The sequence below is a fragment of the Poromitra crassiceps genome (assembly GCF_964638095.1).
Source record: "Poromitra crassiceps genome assembly, chromosome: 4".
Lineage (NCBI taxonomy): Eukaryota > Metazoa > Chordata > Actinopteri > Beryciformes > Melamphaidae > Poromitra > Poromitra crassiceps.
In genome coordinates, this window is record NC_139626.1 from 1,716,742 (window position 1) to 1,736,167 (window position 19,426).

A 19,426-nucleotide genomic window follows, 5' to 3' on the forward strand; every position below is an offset into this window, starting at 1 on the left:
TTGGAAGTGATTGAATTGAACCCTAGAGCGTTTGACCTCTTTGTTTGGGTTGTTTGTGAAAGTGAACCGAGGAGCACCGGTTAGGGTTAGGGTTAGGCACCGCAAACAAGCGCTCCATGGTTTGCCATAAAAGGGGGTCTTGGCCTGTAAAATGAACCCCTTTGATGTCAATTACACACCTGTAAAGTTTCATGACTGCATCTTGCATGTTTTTTACGCCATCGCATTCAAAACATCTGTCCACAGACAGACAGACAAGACAAGACAGATAGACAGACAGACAGACAGACAGACAGACAGACAGGCAGGCAGGCAGACAGACAGACAGACAGACAGGCAGGCAGGCAGACAGACAGACAGACAAGACAGACAGACAGACAGACAGACAGACAGACAGACAGACAAGGCAGGCAGGCAGACAGACAGACAGACAGACAGACAGACAGACAGACAGGCAGACAGACAGACAGACAGACAGACAAGACAGACAGACAGACAGACATAAACACCTGGCAAAGTACTCAAAATAGCTTCTGTGGTAGTTCCCGCTATAATAGACCCTTTTCACGGGGGCCATTTTGTGTTGAAAAGGCAGGGTAAACACAGGTGCGAGCAAAACACTAATTAGGGTTTCCAAATTCTAATCATGGAAGTTTGATACCCTCATTAGTGTACCTGTGTTTACCCTGCCTTTTCGACACAAAATGGCCCCCGTGAGAAGGGTCTATAGGGGTCTCCAGGACCACACTTTGCCATGATGACATACTATACACACACAGACTCACAAGGTGAAAACAAGCAGCCATCGCTGTCGCTGCCACTGGTTGTGGCTGGTAACAAAGAGGAGCAAGATATCTCTGCATAGTCAAACACACAAAACGCACACAAAGGCACCCATGTCTCAAACACAGTTTCTCATTCAGGAAAGCCATTTTCCCTGTCGCCCATCTCTCGGTAGAGAGGAGAAAAGCAGGACGAGCCAAGTCAATTAAGGTGCCTGTTAGTATAATTCAATCTGGGCCGTGGTGAAACGGGTCTAATAATACACACGGCTGAAGCAGCATTCCCCTTTATTTAGCTTCATGAAATGAAAATAGGTTTTAATAGGCTGCTTCTCACTGGGGGCCTTTTGAAAAGCACGTTCCACTCTAGTTCTCCTCCTACTCTGCACACTGAGCTCTGGTGTGGAGTCGTCTCAGTTCAGGGTTTATGGACTTCTAATTTCCTGGATGCCAGTTTGTGTCTACACACAACACAAACACACAACACACAACACACACACACACACACACACACACACAACGCTGTGTGACGGGTCGGTTCTGGCTCTTGACATGTGGGCCTCTCTGGCATCGCATTGGGGCAGCTGAACAACTGCAGCAACATGATGTGACCTTGGGAGGAAAAGGCAGTGACTTTGAAGAGGGACAGTACTAAGCACCCTCACAAATATCCTGTATCGACTGATTGGGGAGAGATTTCTTTATCCCACTCTCACCTTTTCTCTTAAACCGCCACATTGTTAAATTGAGTTTGGCGTACGGCACATATCGTGCTTATAGCCTGTCTTATAGCCCGTCAGTTAACGTTGGAGAAAGGGTGGGGGGGGAATAAAATAAAGCAACAGACTGCAGCCCCTCCAACGAAAAAAAACACAACATACTAGGCTATTAGGATACTATATTCTGTAAATGTAAATTGTCTATCAAATATAATGCATTTTAATGTAATGTAATTTCACATCAAATCAACATTTATTTTTGGCCCACGGCCCCACGGCCCTCCATCCACATCATTTTTTGGCCCTTCATACATATAGGAAATAATCTGAATAATGGTACATGTGAATCGTAAACTATCAGTCATAGAAATTCAGATTCTCAGATGAATTTGAAACTCAACAACAAAGCAAAGGGTCAGATACTCCACCAGTAGAGATCCAAGTTTCAGACTAACATACAATTATTTGACTTGCGCTTCCAATTATCTTTGATTTGGTTTGCTAAAATAGGACTGCAAACAGATCCTAAATCAAACCTGAAAAATCATTCAGCCATTCAGCGACGTTTTGTTTTGTATTCTAGAACATTTCCTGTTATTCACAGCAATTTTCCCATTGAAAGGGATAATTAAGTCTTTTTTGTTCCTGCAACAAAGCGTCCCCTCACTAATGGAAAATCTATAAATTTCTCAAATAGAGCTGCACTGGAGATTGACTTGCACTGTGTCCGCATGCACGCAGGCACACACGCAGACACGCACACACACACACACACACACACACACACACACACACAGATACACACACACACACACACACACACACACACACACATACACACACACACACACGTACACACACACACACACACACACACACACACACATACACACACACACACACACACACACACACACACACACACACACACACACACACACACACACACACACACACACACACAGATACACACACACACACAGAGTGTGTGAACTGTGAAATAGGACATTTATCAGCTGGAGTTTTTTGCTGCTTGGCCTCATTTCATACAATAGAGGCTGCTGAGCAGAAGCAGCCATTCTTTATGCCTCCGCCAGCGATAGCCGTGGCCGGAGGCAGAACGTTTTTGGCTTGTCTGTCCGTCCGTCTGTCCGTCCCATGCTCTTTAATGTGATATCTCAGGAACGCCTTGAGGGAATTTCTTCAAATTTGGCTCAAGCGCCCACTTGGACTCAAGGATGAACTGATTAGATTTTGGCGGGCAAAGTTCAAGGTCACTGTGACCTCATGACCGCCCATTCCATGTTCGTTAACGCGATATCTCAGGAACGCCTTGAGGGAATTTCTTCAAATTTGTCTAAAAAACATCCACTTGGACTCAATGATGAAGTGATTAGATTTTGGTGGTGAAATGGGGAAAGGGGCCATATAGCTAGGGATAATATTAGGAAGATCGTAGAGAGTCGGGGTTCGAAGGGTGTGTTGGGGAGTGGCTAAGAGTATGTGGGTGGTGGGAGTTTAGGGGTAGGACCATTTTCCATGTTGAAAAGGATTAGCCGTGTTGTTGAGGTACCCCCAAACATTGCCTAACGTGCCATAAGACTGAATGGCCACATCACTGCTCCGTGGGCTTCAAGGTATTTGTGCTTGTTTGAGTCTGGAGAGACATGGCTGCAACTTGACTTGTTGACGGAGGCATACAACACGAGGCGGACATTTCTAGTTAAGATCTCAATGAGTGTGAGGAGAGTCTTTCTCCTCACTCTGCAGACCTGCAGGAGGGAGTGTGAGGAGAGGGAGAGGGGGTGATGCTGGATATTTCAGTGTTCCCCCAATGTTTTGTCTCTGTGGCTCGCAGCATTATGACATTGGTACCCTCAGGGACTGGTAAACATGATAGCAAACACCTGTTACAGTATGAATGCAGTCATAGTAAATCTATGGCTGCGTCAGCTAAACAGCTCAGGGATATCGCAGCAAATCCGCAGGGATCTGCACCTGACATGTACATACAATAGTTCACTTGTTACTGCTTTGTGTTAAAGCTTTGGGCTGATTTGAGCTAAAGAGTCAATGAACATGTTTGAATACTTTAAAACAAACACGAGGAGTGCTGTTGGTACCTTCTTTTACTAGTGAAGTGTCAGCTTTTGAGACAGTTTTGATGTCTGTCAAGATTGGTCAAGCACATCTCGATATTTGGTTATACTTTCCACGGCATGCATCTTCTAGTAAATTGTGAGCTCAGTTATGATTGGCTCTGTAAGGCAGATGTTCTCAAGTGTTTTTCAGCCAAGGACCCCTCACAGGATAGAAAATATACCGGGGACCCCCTCATTCTGATTTGTGATTTTGGGCTAAGCTTAATTGTTTCCACGGTAACGTGCTTGACTTTTAAATTGATAGGTTTGTTAGATTAGAATGTAATCCATGAACCATTTTAGATTTAAAGCATAAAATATTTTCGCTGAATTATGAAGCTTTTGCAACACCAACAAAAAGTTTTTATTTTTATTTTCCTGAAAACTTTTTGCGAACCCCCTGGCAAAGTGCCACGGACCCCTGGGGGTCCCCGGGACCCCCATTTGAGAACCACTGCTGTAAGGATATCAAATACTGAATATACTGAAATATGTGTGAGAAGGTTGAGAGCAAAGCAGTTTGTAATCTCTCCCCCATCTAGTTAGTTGACCTCTAACATTTCGGCGACAATCCCTGATTTCCATCCAACAGGTCCAGAGGAATGAACATGATGAATAATAGAGATATGTGCAGCCAATGTGCAGTAGGTCCATGGTGAGATGAAAGCATGCTGTGTGGAGCAGACATGCTGTGCAGCCAATGTGCAGTAGGTCCATGGTGAGATGAAAGCATGCTGTGTGGAGCAGACATGATGTGCAGCCAATGTGCAGTAGGTCCATGGTGAGATGAAAGCATGCTGTGTGGAGCAGACATGTGCAGTAGGTCCATGGTGAGATGAAAGCATGCTGTGTGGAGCAGACATGTGCAGTAGGTCCATGGTGAGATGAAAGCATGCTGTGTGGAGCAGACATGTGCAGTAGGTCCATGGTGAGATGCAAGCATGCTGTGTGGAGCAGACATGTGCAGTAGGTCCATGGTGAGATGAAAGCATGCTGTGTGGAGCAGACATGTGCAGTAGGTCCATGGTGAGATGAAAGCATGCTGTGTGGAGCAGACATGCCACCATTCTGCTCCAGGCCGTCCTCTCTACTCTCATTTGAATGCAGCAGCCTGAAATCAAGTGTAAAACTGTCACAGTTCATCAGTGTTGTGCTTCCCCACCACACTTATTCAAGCCGACAAGGAGCCAGGACGAAGCAACCAGGGCACACACGCACGCAGTGTGTGTGTGTGTGTGTGTGTGTGTGTGTGTGTGTGTGTGTGTGTGTGTGTGTGTGTGTTTGTGTGTGTGTGTGTGTGTTTAATGAATACACTTGTCTGACATTTGAGGCCAGGGTTTGGGGGGGGGGGGGGAGAGAGTGAGTGTTGGAATAATTGTGTTTATTTGAAGTGATTATAGTGACTGTGGAATGAATAATACTGGGAAAAGACTGGCCTACACTGGCAGTGTAAACAAGCCTCTGCCTTGCCTTTGCAACTAGCTAGGAGCTTCTGCACTCAACATCTCCAATCACTTTTGGGGAACCTTGGTTTTCTCCTCTTCTTCATAGGGACGGTGACAGAACCTAATGCAGGCTCTGCAAAGAGGGATTCATATTGAAATACTAGTCAAACCTTTTCTGTCGACAACTTGATATCACAAAATGTCCACATAAATTTCAAACCTGAAAACTGCAATAAAAATGCCACAATCGACCTCTTAATTGCTTTTCTGGGTATTTAAAAAAAAAAAAAAGTATCTTGCGTCTTTCTCTTATAAATGACTTCCTATTTATAGTTTCAATAAATGCACAGGAAAGGTGACAGGATCTTTACCAAATATCTATCTGTTTGGAAAATGCACAAGCAGTATGCATTTACCATTTCACTTTTATCCAAAAAGCACTTACGCCAATTTTCTATTTGAGATTTTGGTTGAAGGCATTGATAACATTTTGTTTATGGTGCTAGTGGGCCTGAAAGATATTCCTCTGAAAAATCATTTATAGGGTGAACATTTGAAACAACTCCCTTAATGTGTCAAGTATCGTTCTATACAATCATACAAATAAAATAAAAATTCAGCTCTGTTAACTTGCACCAGTAGTTCTAACTAATGGAAGAAAAAAAAGCTGCCTCCATTATCTCAGCAGTGGAAACAATTGCTACTGGATGAAGTGAAATGACTCTGTGTTGGTGATTAATCACATTTGCTTCTTAACTGCGGCGGCTGTAACTCAGGAGGTAGAGCGGGTTGTCCAAATACGTTGTTGGATAAAAGAGGTCGGTGGTTCGATTCCCGCCTCCTCCACTCTGCATGTCGAAGTGTCCTTGGGCAGGATACTGAACCCCAAATTGCTCCTGATGGTGTGCCAGCACCCTGCGTGGCAGCCTGCCACCATCGGTGTACACATGGGTGAATGTACCTGCTGCCGCCATCGGTGTGTGAATGGGTGAATGTACCTACTGATTGTAAAGCGCTATATAAATGCAGGCCATTTACCATTTAACCATGTTTTCCTGTAAGCAGAAAGCACACCTAGAGTGAACAAAACGATCCGTAACCCCAGCTAGTCCTGACATACAGAGCTTAGAGTCAATGGTCCACTTCTGTCCTGTTATATCACTGAAGACCACCATTCAACCACTACCACTACTGCCAACTAGAGACTAGACTGATGGAAGGAGCAGACTGCCTCCTTTGCAGGTGGTGTGTGTCTGTGCCTTTCTGTTTGTGTGCACAGGTGTCACACAAACCCACATACAGACCTAAGCATGCCACATGAGTTATTAACACAAGTTATTGACACAATAACACGTATTTGAACAAAATGCAATGAGGTTCCCTGTTCTGTCTGTACTAGGGATACAATGTTACACCAAAACCTGCAGCACTAAAACAAGCATAGTTTTCCATTACATTGCATGTTTTAAAATTGGATCATCCCTAAATGCAATGCCTGCAGACATTGAGATGATCTTTAGGACCTGTAGCTTCTGAGACTGAACATCTAGCAGGAGGAGTAGGGTGATGAAATGAGAAGGCACACTGTCCTTCAAGTGGAAGTCTCAGGTTCAAGCCCCTGTGAAAGCAAGCATCTGTAACCTGCAAAAGTGTCCTTGAGCAACACACTAACTTCTTCAGATTCATTCACCAATGTGGCATCATAATACAGTATACACATGGACTGCTGGAGCTATAACCTAGCTACTCTAACCTGCTTGAATACCAACTCTAGCAGCAAAACAGGTATGGACATGAAGTCAAAACCAAAATATATGAATATTTTAGATAAAAAGTAAATACATAATAATAGAATTCAAAGAGGTAGCCTCAAAAGATGGGGGAAACAGTTTCAGTTTCTCTGTAGGAACATTGGAGAGCAAACACTAACAGTTCATTTAAATGATTTTATGAATTATTTACACGACCTACTTGACCTGAAAACTGTGCGTAGATAGTTTGGCCTGTTTAAGTATGGTACCGATGATAGTACTAGATGACTTTGTGCTGCATGACTGAATGTGCCGGTCTGATTGAAACCCTTGTGCACAGTGTAAAAAAATGAAAACGTAAACAGGACTGTGGAAATTATTCGTGCTAATCAACACAGGCCCTTGCAAACACTCGCCACAAACACAGTACTACAGTACGAATCAGCGATATGTGTTCATGAACTCACCATTTAAATCAGTGTGCATGTAGCATGTAGCATGTAGCTTGTAGCATGTAGCTATAACTATCAATTGAGATTCGAACATTTGATTTGATTTCATTCAATTGAAGGGTTTCAATCCACAACATTACATCAGTTTCTGGAGGAAAGAAATGTCACCATTACTGTATTTTGCTGAACTGTGTCTTCATGAATGTCACTATTTTCACGTTTCTATTCCATAATGAGTTCTACCTCTATCCCAGCAATTATTTCGTCATTGTGCCATCACATCTTTTTCGAGTGAAAGGCTTAAAATGTTTTCCTCTTGGGTACAATTAAGTACAAGTCCAATGTGGCACGGCTGTATTTTAAGCAGACATGTAGAAGCGCTGTAGGAACAGAACAGGGCCCATTGTTGTCAAGGAATGCCAGGAAGGAAATGACATTTGAGTGTCCTGACGGGAACATGCAGGTGTGTGAACGCTCCTGATGGGAACATGCAGGTGTGTGAACGCTCCTGACGGGAACATGCAGGTGTGTGAACGCTCCTGATGGGAACATGCAGGTGTGTGAACGCTCCTGATGGGAACATGCAGGTGTGTGAACGCTCCTGATGGGAACATGCAGGTGTGTGAACGCTCCTGACGGGAACATGCAGGTGTGTGAACGCTCCTGATGGGAACATGCAGGTGTGTGAACGCTCCTGATGGGAACATGCAGGTGTGTGAACGCTCCTGACGGGAACATGCAGGTGTGTGAATGCTCCTGATGGGAACATGCAGGTGTGTGAACGCTCCTGACGGGAACATGCAGGTGTGTGAACGCTCCTGATGGGAACATGCAGGTGTGTGAACGCTCCTGATGGGAACATGCAGGTGTGTGAACGCTCCTGACGGGAACATGCAGGTGTGTGAACGCTCCTGATGGGAACATGCAGGTGTGTGAACGCTCCTGACGGGAACATGCAGGTGTGTGAACGCTCCTGATGGGAACATGCAGGTGTGTGAACGCTCCTGACGGGAACATGCAGGTGTGTGAACGCTCCTGACGGGAACATGCAGGTGTGTGAACGCTCCTGACGGGAACATGCAGGTGTGTGAAGTGTGAACGCTGAATAGAAAATGGTGCTGGGAAGGAGGAGATATGAGAGAGGCAAGAGTGGGATGTTCATGCTGTAATAGCAGGTCTGCCAGCTCTCTCTCTCTCTCTCTCTCTCTCTCACTCACTCACTCACTCTCTCTCTCTCTCTCTCACTCTCTCTCTCTCTCTCTCTCTCTCTCACACACACACAGAAACACGCACTTGCTCTTTCTGCCTCTCTCAGACACTCTTCCCCCACCCCCCCGTCTGTCTGTCTGTCTGTCTGTCTGTGTTTCTCTCCCTCTCTCTTGTAAATGGCAGGGTGATCAGTAGAGCGCGGAGCTTTTATAATTGAAGCCCATATGTATCATTCTTCTTCAGCTGCGGCAGATTGGCTTATAGCCGAGATGTGTGACTGACTGAGAAAGGACTCTGCCACTCTGCCTCGCTGAGAGAAGCAAAGTGGAGGAGAGAGGAGGACAAGAGCGACAGAGAAAACCTCCTCTCTGTGTCTCTGCGGGGGTTCTCTTTAGAGGGACACTTTGCTGCTTTTTCCTCCAACTTCTCTGATGGGGGCTTAAGCTGGCGGGAGAACCCTAAACTCACAGGCAGACAAGGCGAGCGCCAAGCGAAGGAACCGCCAGACACGTGGAGATGCTGCTCGGTAAGACTTTGTTTACTCCCATTAATGACGTGTCAGTGCCACTCTTTTGCGGCTTCTTATTTATGGCTCTGGGTCTAGAGTGCTCAGAAGATCTCTGGGTCTAGAGTGCTCAGAAGATCTCTGGGTCTAGAGTGCTCAGAAGATGAGTACATTTTCCCTGGATTCATCCATCTGAACGGATGTGAGCACTTGCCTGACAGCGTGCGGCGCGCTTCACAACAGTGTCTTCTTCACCCCATGGCTCAATCTCCTCTTTACCATCTGCCCTTTAAGCAATAGCTCTGCATCCTAAATGCTCTGCATCCCTGTTTGTTTGTCTAATTGAGCCCTTTGAGGAGTTCAGAGCGTCCAGACAGCGCTGTCGTTCCCACACGTGTCAAGTCATTTTGAAGCCGCAGAAGAACAGTGCTGATACCACCGTGAAGATTGCTGCCAATTATGTCTTCGCCTCCCCGGGGAAATATGCCCTGATTAGCTCCATAATGTGAGCCAGTTAAAGATAAAGGCAGTGTGGGGATTTTTACCCCTCCCCCACCCCCCCCACCCCGCCCAGCTCTGCCTGGGAGCAAAATGCGTATTATATTTGGAGTATTTAAATTCACATTCACTTTAATTTTGCGTAAAATTGTGTAAAAATAAAATAGACCGTGTTGATCAAATTATTAGTTTGACCTCTGGAGGCAGGAATGCTCATTAAGAACTGGATGAGAGTTTAAAATGCATACGCAAAAAGAGGAAAAGTCTCGATTGGATGAGAAATAAGTGTAACACTTAAGACTAGATTTCCACTATGATTCCTGCTGTTTATCACTGTAGAAACACCTACTGTAGATTGTGTAATAACTTAAATCCTCTCTACCAGCCTTCTGAGAGCGGTAAGGAAAGCGCAGGTTTAACATTGTGTGTGTGTGTGTGTGTGTGTGTGTTTATGCACTTATAATCCAGCACCAGCAACCACACACACACACACACACACACACACACACACACACACACACACACACACACACACACACACACACACACACACACACACACACACACACACACACACACACACACACACACAGTATAGAGCAGTGTGTGCCCAGATGAAGATATGATGAAGTGGCGGTGTGGGAGCTGTGGTCGACGCGTTCTTTAAATGGCAGATTAGTACGATCAAAGGGAAACAGTTGGAGAGCAGATCACTGTGGAGTTTTGCCCCTGGTGGCCATGCTGTAGCTGTCCCTCCCCCCCCGCTCTGCTTTGAGGCTGCAGTGACAGCCTATACATCTCATTCCCTCTTCAGTGTGACATGCAAGAGATGTGAAAATGTGTGAAAAGCCCAGAATAAAAAAAACACGTTTCTCACCAGTGAAATTTATATTTTTTTATTTATTTTATTTAAGTAGATTTAGGAAAATACTGGTGTACAGGACAGTCCACCTTTGTGTTCTGTATGTTCTGCCCACGTATAGTGGAAAAATCCACTATAATGCAGTTATCACACACACACACACACACACACACACACACATGAAACAGATAAAATAATGTCTTGTGAAATCTATTGTCTTGTTATGGAAAACTTGTTTTCCTGTTGTTCAGAATGTATGATAACACAGAGGTTCATGAGTCATTCTACCCGTAGTAGGGTAATGAGGATGGCATCGTATGGCTTTAATTGCAATACTGACACTAAAGATTACCTTGGTGAAGGAATTAAATTATAGGCTGTACTTTGTTCTGTTGGAGAGAGAATTATATTTTATTTGTGCCACAGCAATATTTTAACCAACCATCATTAGTGAGGAGACAAGCTTGCAAGTTCAACACAGACATGGCATGCTCACATTTATTTCAAACATGTCATTCTTGGTTTGTGAAATGAGTTTGTAAACACGTTGCTTCTAACAGTCACTTTCATGTGTGGTATGTTATCACAGGCAGCACATCATGTGTGGTATGTTATCACAGGCAGCACAGAAGAATTATGTGACATTTATGATTTTCGATTATATGGCAACAGCGCAAATTTGGACATGTCACTTTGTTTTTTACCTGTTTACAAAAATCGCAAAAAACGTAAGACTTCGCTCACAGTAGAAAACTTCTTGGTATGATTTGGGACTTGAATCCAGGTTGTCAGAGTTGAAGACAAATGCAGACATAGCTACACCCATCCAACCCAACCACAACAGCATCGTCTCAGTGTTAATTTACTGCCTGTCTCTAGTCCTTTCTCCTTCACCTAATCCTTTTGTGAGGGGAAAATCCATTTCTCTCACTTTTCTTACACAAAGTATGTACTTGTATTTGAACACAGTGCTCACTCAACAAACGTTTGCGTTAGCAGGCCCTTGTTTCCAGTATGCACATTGTGAAGGGACTCATGTGTGCATGCTATGTGAACTGATAGTGGGTCATACAACATTTTAGGTTGGGCATTGGTGCAACAGTGTCTTAGATCAAAAGGGGGGGTGGTGGGGGGGAGGAGAGAAGGGGGGGGTGATGGGGGGGAGGAGAGGAGGAGGGGTGATGGGGGGGAGAGGTGGCTGAGGGGGGGAGGTGGAGGGGGGGAGGAGAGGTGGTGGAGGTGGGGTGGTGGTGGGGGGGAGAGGGGTAGGAGAGGAGGGGGGGGGAGGAGGGGAGGCACTCTGGCAGAGGGGTCAAACCTAGTGTAGAACGCGTTGAGTTTGTCCGGCAGGGAGGGTGATGTGTGGGGGGATTGCTGTTTCTCCCCCTTGAAGTCAGTGGCAGCATAGAGTCCTCTCCATAGATGCCTGGGGTTATTAGAGTCCAGTTTGGACTCTAGCATATTGCCATATTCTCTCCGTGCTCTTTTTATAGTGGTTCGGAGGGCATATCTTGTCTGCTTGTATTCCTCTGGTGTTCCAGAGTTGAAGGCGGTGGTTTGTCTTTGCTTTGAAAGAAAACACATTGAAAAAATGAGTGGGCGTGGAAAAGGAGGAAAGGGACTCGGAAAAGGAGGCACCAAGCGTCACTGTAAAGTTCTTCGTGATAACATCCAGGGAATCACCAAGCCCGCTATCCGCCGTCTGGCTCGCCGCGGCGGAGTGAAGCGTATCTCCGGTCTGATCTACGAGGAGACCCGCGGGGTGCTCAAAGTCTTCCTGGAGAACGTCATCCGTGATGCCGTCACCTACACCGAGCACGCCAAGAGAAAGACCGTCACCGCCATGGATGTGGTGTATGCTCTGAAGAGGCAGGGCCGCACTCTGTACGGCTTTGGAGGTTAACTTAATTTACCGACCAACAACAACACTTATAGCACTGTGCAGTGCTATAAGCAGATTATATCGCATTATAAGTATGTTTATAATGCGTTATAGCCATGGGCTTCATAGAAAGTTTATTTTATAATTTTGAATTGACTACAGATTAAATTGAATTGACCTTAATCCTGTGATGGAGGAACTGAGAACATTCATTTTGAGATTTTGATCTGCACAATTGACAAGAATGTGTGGCATATTCTATATTTGGACTGGAAAATTAGTGTGCTGGATGTGTCTGTGTATTTGTGCTAAGCATCTTGATGGTGTCATCTACTTAAGGGTAAAAATGTCCAGAGCTGTTTAAAGACAGACATTTTCAGACATGAATTTCCACCTAAATATCGGTTCAGGATTCTAGATAGAACAGAAGCCCAGAACGACTCACATTCAACATATGGGGGCAAATGTTTCCAAACGAACGAATTGTAGGAATGGAGCTGCTTGCCAAGACCAACTTAGTCTCTTAATGGTTTAGACACATGAGACCAACTTAGTCTCTTAATGGTTTAGACACATGAGACCAACTTAGTCTCTTAATGGTTTAGACACATGAGACCAACTTAGTCTCTTAATGGTTTAGACACATGAGACCAACTTAGTCTCTTAATGGTTTAGACACATGAGACCAACTTAGTCTCTTAATGGTTTAGACACATGAGACCAACTTAGTCTCTTAATGGTTTAGACACATGAGACCAACTTAGTCTCTTATGGTTTAGACACATGAGACCAACTTAGTCTCTTAATGGTTTAGACACATGAGACCAACTTAGTCTCTTAATGGTTTAGACACATGAGATGGTTTAGACACATGAGACCAACTTAGTCTCTTATGGTTTAGACACATGAGATGGTTTAGACACATGAGACCAACTTAGTCTCTTAACACATTGACTGCCAGCCGTTTTTTTTGCTGTAGGTAGCTTCTGCCAAGCCGTTTTTTGAGGATTATGGCTCATTTTACAAGAGCCGAGGATTCGTTTCAGCTTGGAGTTTGCGAACATACAATATCTCAAAAGTACTAATAGAATGTGTACTTTCTCTGTCTAAAAGAGTTAGTTTGTAGAGTTAGTAGTTATGTAAGCATTAGCAGTTGAATACAGCATGGTTTTAGCGTCAGAAAGAATATTCAGAGATAAACGGCTTTTTGTGAAATTGGATGGAACAGTCACTTTAACCATTCATTTTTGGCTCTCTCTCTCCCTCCCCCTCTCGCTCTCTCTCTCTCTCTCCCTCCCTCTCGCTCTCCCTCCCTCTCTCTCTCTCTCTCTCTCTCTCTCTCTCTCCCTCCCTCTCGAGTTGCTTCAACTCCTCCCTCCGTGGGCGGACAAGCTTGTCACCAGTCAGTGCTTTGCTGCTCTCCTGTGCCTGCATGTCTGCACGGCCGCTGTTTGAGGAAGTCGGGATGGACTCGCTCGTTTGGAGTTTTGGTTGAGAGAAGCTTTTGCGATTCTGGTCATATTTATGCTGCGTGTTTCAAAGTGTGTTCCTCCACCTGTAATCTATCACCCGATCATAGTAGATCGGCTGAATCTATTATGTAAATTTGCAATCCCGCATCGCCAGCAATCAGCGCGAAAAGGAGAATGGCTGGGCTGAGAATGGCGTGACAAGTTAAAAAAATGCTTTCCTTCCTCTAGCCAGGAGAGCACTGTTGCCACTTAGTGGGTCGGTGGAATGGGTTGTAAACGTTCGGTGGCTCCAATAATTATATAAGAGATGTAAAAGGGTTAGATGCACAACCCACCGTCAAAAAAAAAAAATCGATGCCAAAAACGTGTAAACACGTTGTTGGCAGGGAACAGCTGGATTCTGAAAACGTGTTCATACGTTGTTGGCAGTGAATGTGTTAATGGTTTAGACACATGATACCAACTTAGTCTCTTAATGGTTTAGACACATCCCGTGATGGATTTCTATTCTATGGTGGATTTGCCAAGAGCACATAGAGCCCCGACCTGATGCTTCTGCTAACCCAGTGTGCCCTCATTGCTCAGCAGCAGCAGCCCGTTGCCCCCAAGACTGTGATCTGAGAGTGAAGCTGCTCTGTGGACCATACAGTGAGGACATTGCATTACTCATTACATCAACTTCTGTGTGGATAATTCTCCCGTAAATAGCTGCTGCTTCTTCTTTCTTTTTTCCTTCCCCCCCCCCGACTAAACTCTGGATTACAAAGGACAATAAATCCGTCCTCAGCAGAAAAAGATGCCTTTCAGGGACGGGGAGGAAATGAAGGAGCTGAAGAAGAAGACAATGGATGGAGGAACACATACAGTACTAGGAGAGCTTTCACAACAAACTGCATTGGAGCTGTATGGTGGAGCTGTGTGGTGGAGCTGTGTGGTGGAGCTGTATGGTGGAGCTGTGGACTGGTATAATAAAGATCGTTGGTTATAAGCAACCCGGCCAAACGGTGGAAGGGAACCGGGAGTCCAGGACAAATGAATTAAACCTGTTTTTTAACTGGTTTGACTCGGGGACTGCCGACTCCCCATTCCCCAGTTTGACCATTCTTATGACATCACTGACGATGTCACAATGCCTCTGACATCACTGATGATGTCACAATTTAGGACATCACTGATGATGTCATCAGTGGGACAGACAAACAAACAAACAGACAGAGCCCTAGCTCCCTTATATAGATAGATTGATGCATTTAAATTATCCAGTAGCCTATTATTCCTATTCAATCTAGTAATAATGTAATAGTTTTAATTTGAGTATAGAAGGTGATTCCCATTCGTGTGTGTTTTTGTCTGTATGTTGTTTGTTGAGGACCGCAATGGAAACAAGCCAGTGCTTGAAATAACCAGGCTTTATTGTGTTTTTATCCTCGGTGATTGTCTGTACCCTGTATCTTTGTTGACATTTCACCAAATAAATCAATCAATCAATCAATCAATCAATATTGCAAAGTTAATACACATCTATATCAAACTTCAGCAATATGTTAAGACTTCTGTTAGAACTGCATTATTATTATTATTATTATTATTATTATTATTATTATATTACAATTATTTTGGACTCAATGAAGATCCACTTCCATTTAAATATTCCATTTCCGAGTTTGATCATCAAGGAGAGAGAAACGGGAAGGCCCTTTTTACAACACTCAATAGCAAAACAATACAAACTGTTGTCAGTCTAGTTAGTATACATACTGTACACTGTCAGTCTAGTTAGTCTACATACTGTACACTGTCAGTCTAGTTAGTATGTACTAGGGGTGGGGGGGAAAATCGATACACCACAGTATCGCGATATTTTGCCTGACGATATTGTATCGATATTTGGACGCCAAGTATCGATATAGCAAAAAAAAAAAAAAAAAATTGCAGGCCATGCCAGGCCACCGGGCTACTATAAACTTTAGTTCCAAGGCCAGCAGTAAACAAACGGTAGCATATTTTCATTTTGTTTTAACAGTAACAGTTTTGTCATAACAGTAATTTACAAATTCCCCAGTTACTGAATTGGCTGCACAAGATGTTTTGTGTAAGTGAAGTGAAGTTGCAAAAACTACATAAGTACAGTAGTCCACACACACATCCAGTTAAGGTGGACTGTAAGTAGACTGTCACAAACAGTTCCGTTTGTCAGGTGCATGCAACTATGACATGACTTTATGAAAGTTGTTGGTCTGTCTACTTGACAATGTTGCTGCAATAAAATGGTTGAAGTCAGATGTACAGACTGAAAAATTGTTCTTATATAAACCAGATGTTGACAAAGTTTTCCTTTGGGGACATCATTTGCAGTTGAAAATGTAAGAAATCGCAATATATCGAAATATCGCAATATTCAATATATCGCAATATCGATATATCGCAATATCGAAAATATCGCAGTATCGCAATACTATCGTATCGTGACTCAAGTATCGTTTCAGTATCGTATCGTGGGCATCTGGTGATTCCCACCCCTAGTATGTACACTGTTTCTTCAGGAGATAGGATTACACATGCCTATACCCGGCATTCTCCTCTCAAACGTCCGCTCACTGTGCAAACGTACTTTGGCCAAATAAAAATTATTCTCATTCTGATTCTGATTGTAGTAGATTCTGGTTGTAGTAGAACTGACAATTCTCTACAAAAAGATATATTTTATTGATGGAAAATGCAAGTTGCTAGTTCTTCTTTCTTTGAAGCAGCTACGTTTCTTTATGTTCTTCTTTGTCTCCTCAAAGTCTCTAGTGATGTCCCTGTCCTCCTCCAGATGTACGTCTACCACCAACGTGTCATAGCTTAAGAAGTGGAAATGTAGAGTTTTGAAAACAAAATCAAATTGGATGTAGCACTGTGTGGCAAAGAGATGATTTGTTCTGTTGAAGCAGCTTTTTTGTGTGTCACTCCCATTGGGGGAAGGACTCTTGAGGGCACTGGCACTAGCTCTCAATACTACTCTGCACGTTAAGCTGGGAGGAAAGGTCCAATACTTCATGAGGAGCTGCTCCTTGAATGTGGAACAGTTAGGTCTATTTCTAACTTCTGGGATGTGTGAAGTTGCCTTTGAGGTATTTCTACCTCCTGCTGGATATATATGACCAGCTATTCTGACTGTGGTTATGAGGATCTCTTTTTAAAGTGGAACTTTGAGGTCAAGAGCCTCCTAAATGTCTCAAGTAGCACAAGCTTCAATTTACTTATTGGACCCTGCAAGTAGGAAATACGAATGCAGCCTCGCACCCCCCCCCCCCCCCCCCCCCCCCCCCCCCCACACACACACACACACACACACACACACACACACACACACACACAACGCTGCCTGTCAGCACTATGCATTCACATTTTGGTATTTGCTGAAGTGCTGACTTGTATGAATATTGTGCCACCATATCCAGCGACGTGCACACACACACACACACACACACACCCAGCAACATGCACACACACACACACACACACACACACACACACACACACACACACAGCAACATGCGCACACACACACACACACACACACACACACACACACACACACACACACACACACACACACACACACACACACACACCCTGACAATCAAGCAGAAAATGCAAAGCCTGCTGAAATATGCAGCTATCAGGAGGAGACATGACATTGCCCCAAAAATGTTGACGGCAAATTTCAGATCTCTCCATTAGGATTCATGTAATACACTTTCAAGGTGTGCGTCTGATAATGTGTGATAATGAATGTATTCACTAAGATCTCAATAATAAACAGCTTTTGAGCTCTTATGGACAACCCTTCAAGCTCACTCCCTCCGTGAGTCAGCCAGCCTCACTGCAGCTCAGAGAGGAGCACCCAGACAGTCAGCTAGCCTCACTGCAGCTCAGAGAGGAGCACCCAGACAGTCAGCTACCCTCACTGCAGCTCAGAGAGGAGCACCCAGACAGTCAGCCAGCCTCACTGCAGCTCAGAGAGGAACACCCAGACAGTCAGCTAGCCTCACTGCAGCTCAGAGAGGAGCACCCAGACAGTCAGCCAGCCTCACTGCAGCTCAGAGAGGAACACCCAGACAGTCAGCTAGCCTCACTGCAGCTCAGAGAGGAGCACCCAGACAGTCAGCCAGCCTCACTGCAGCTCAGAGAGGAGCACCCAGACAGTCAGCTAGCCTCGCTGCAGCTCAGAGAGGAGCACCCAGACAGTCAGCTAGCCTCACTGCAGCTCAGAGAGGAGCACCCAGACAGTCAGCCAGCCTCACTGCAGCTCAGAGAGGAGCACCCAGACAGTCAGCTAGCCTCACTGCAGCTCAGAGAGGAGCACCCAGACAGTCAGCTAGCCTCACTGCAGCTCAGAGAGGAGCACCCAGACAGTCAGCCAGCCTCGCTGCAGCTCAGAGAGGAGCACCCAGACAGTCAGCTAGCCTCGCTGCAGCTCAGAGAGGAGCACCCAGACAGTCAGCCAGCCTCACTGCAGCTCAGAGAGGAGCACCCAGACAGTCAGCCAGCCTCACTGCAGCTCAGAGAGGAGCACCCAGACAGTCAGCTAGCCTCACTGCTGTTCAGAGAGGAGCACCCAGACAGTCAGCTAGCCTCGCTGCAGCTCAGAGAGGAGCACCCAGACAGTCAGCTAGCCTCACTGCAGCTCAGAGAGGAGCACCCAGACAGTCAGCTAGCCTCACTGCAGCTCAGAGAGGAGCACCCAGACAGTCAGCTATACTCACTGCAGCTCAGAGAGGAGCACCCAGACAGTCAGCTAGCCTCACTGCAGCTCAGAGAGGAGCACCCAGACAGTCAGCTATACTCACTGCAGCTCAGAGAGGAGCACCCAGACAGTCAGCCAGCCTCACTGCAGCTCAGAGAGGAGCACCCAGACAGAAAGCAGTTAATTACTAAGTACACGGGGCGGATAAAGCTGCACACCGACTTCAAATACTGTAGCAAAAATGTGTGTACAGCACATCTGCCAACTGCCATTCAGTGGGTCTGATTGTGCTCGGGCTTATCTCAATGCAGGCAGATGGTGGCAGTTTATTTTAAATGAGCTTGATGCAGACGTGCAGAGACCTATCGGCCCAGCAACACAACACGTTTCCCTGCAGATCAGAGACCTACCAGCCCAGCAACACAACACGTTTCCCTGCAGATCAGAGACCTACCGGCCCAGCAACACAACACGTTTCCCTGCAGATCTGTTTATTTCATCTCGTGTGTTTTCCCCCCATTGTACTAACACTCATCAAAATACAACTTTTATAGCACATGTGCACAGATTTTGATGGGGTGTTAACAGGCTTTTCACGAGACACAGCCTTGTTTGCATAGACGAGATACATAAATGGAAGATCCAGTGTGTGTACAGTAGCTCTTGGATTTACCATAAAGAACCACATCGGTTAGTTGCGTACAGATAGCAGATAGGGCAGTTAGTGACAGTAATTCGGTACCAGTATTAAGATTACACTTCCAGATTCAGAGGTGCCCAAATTAGGGCCAAAATTAATCTGGATGAATGGCCGTGGGGCAAAAATAAATGTTGATGTTATGTGAAATTACATTCGAAGGAAAACTCCGCACATCTCTCTTACAGGGCAGGTGCGTTGGACAAGGATATAATTCACACAAAATAAAGAGAGTCCCGCACACTGTCAAAACTTGCAAAAATAAATTTAATTGTAACG

General features: G+C 45.0%; 1 protein-coding gene and 1 pseudogene across 2 annotated transcripts in view; both read left to right on the forward strand.

Annotated features, from left to right (window-relative positions):
* The window catches only part of LOC310774966 (zinc finger protein 385C-like), a gene marked incomplete at both ends in the record, with an annotated part of 81,611 nt that overhangs the window by 24,090 nt on the left and 38,095 nt on the right, over window positions 1–19,426 (forward strand). The window lies entirely within an intron of this gene.
* LOC310775348 (histone H4 pseudogene) lies at window positions 11,956–12,267 on the forward strand (annotated as a pseudogene). Its single transcript has one exon. The product of its transcript is annotated as a histone H4 pseudogene (transcript).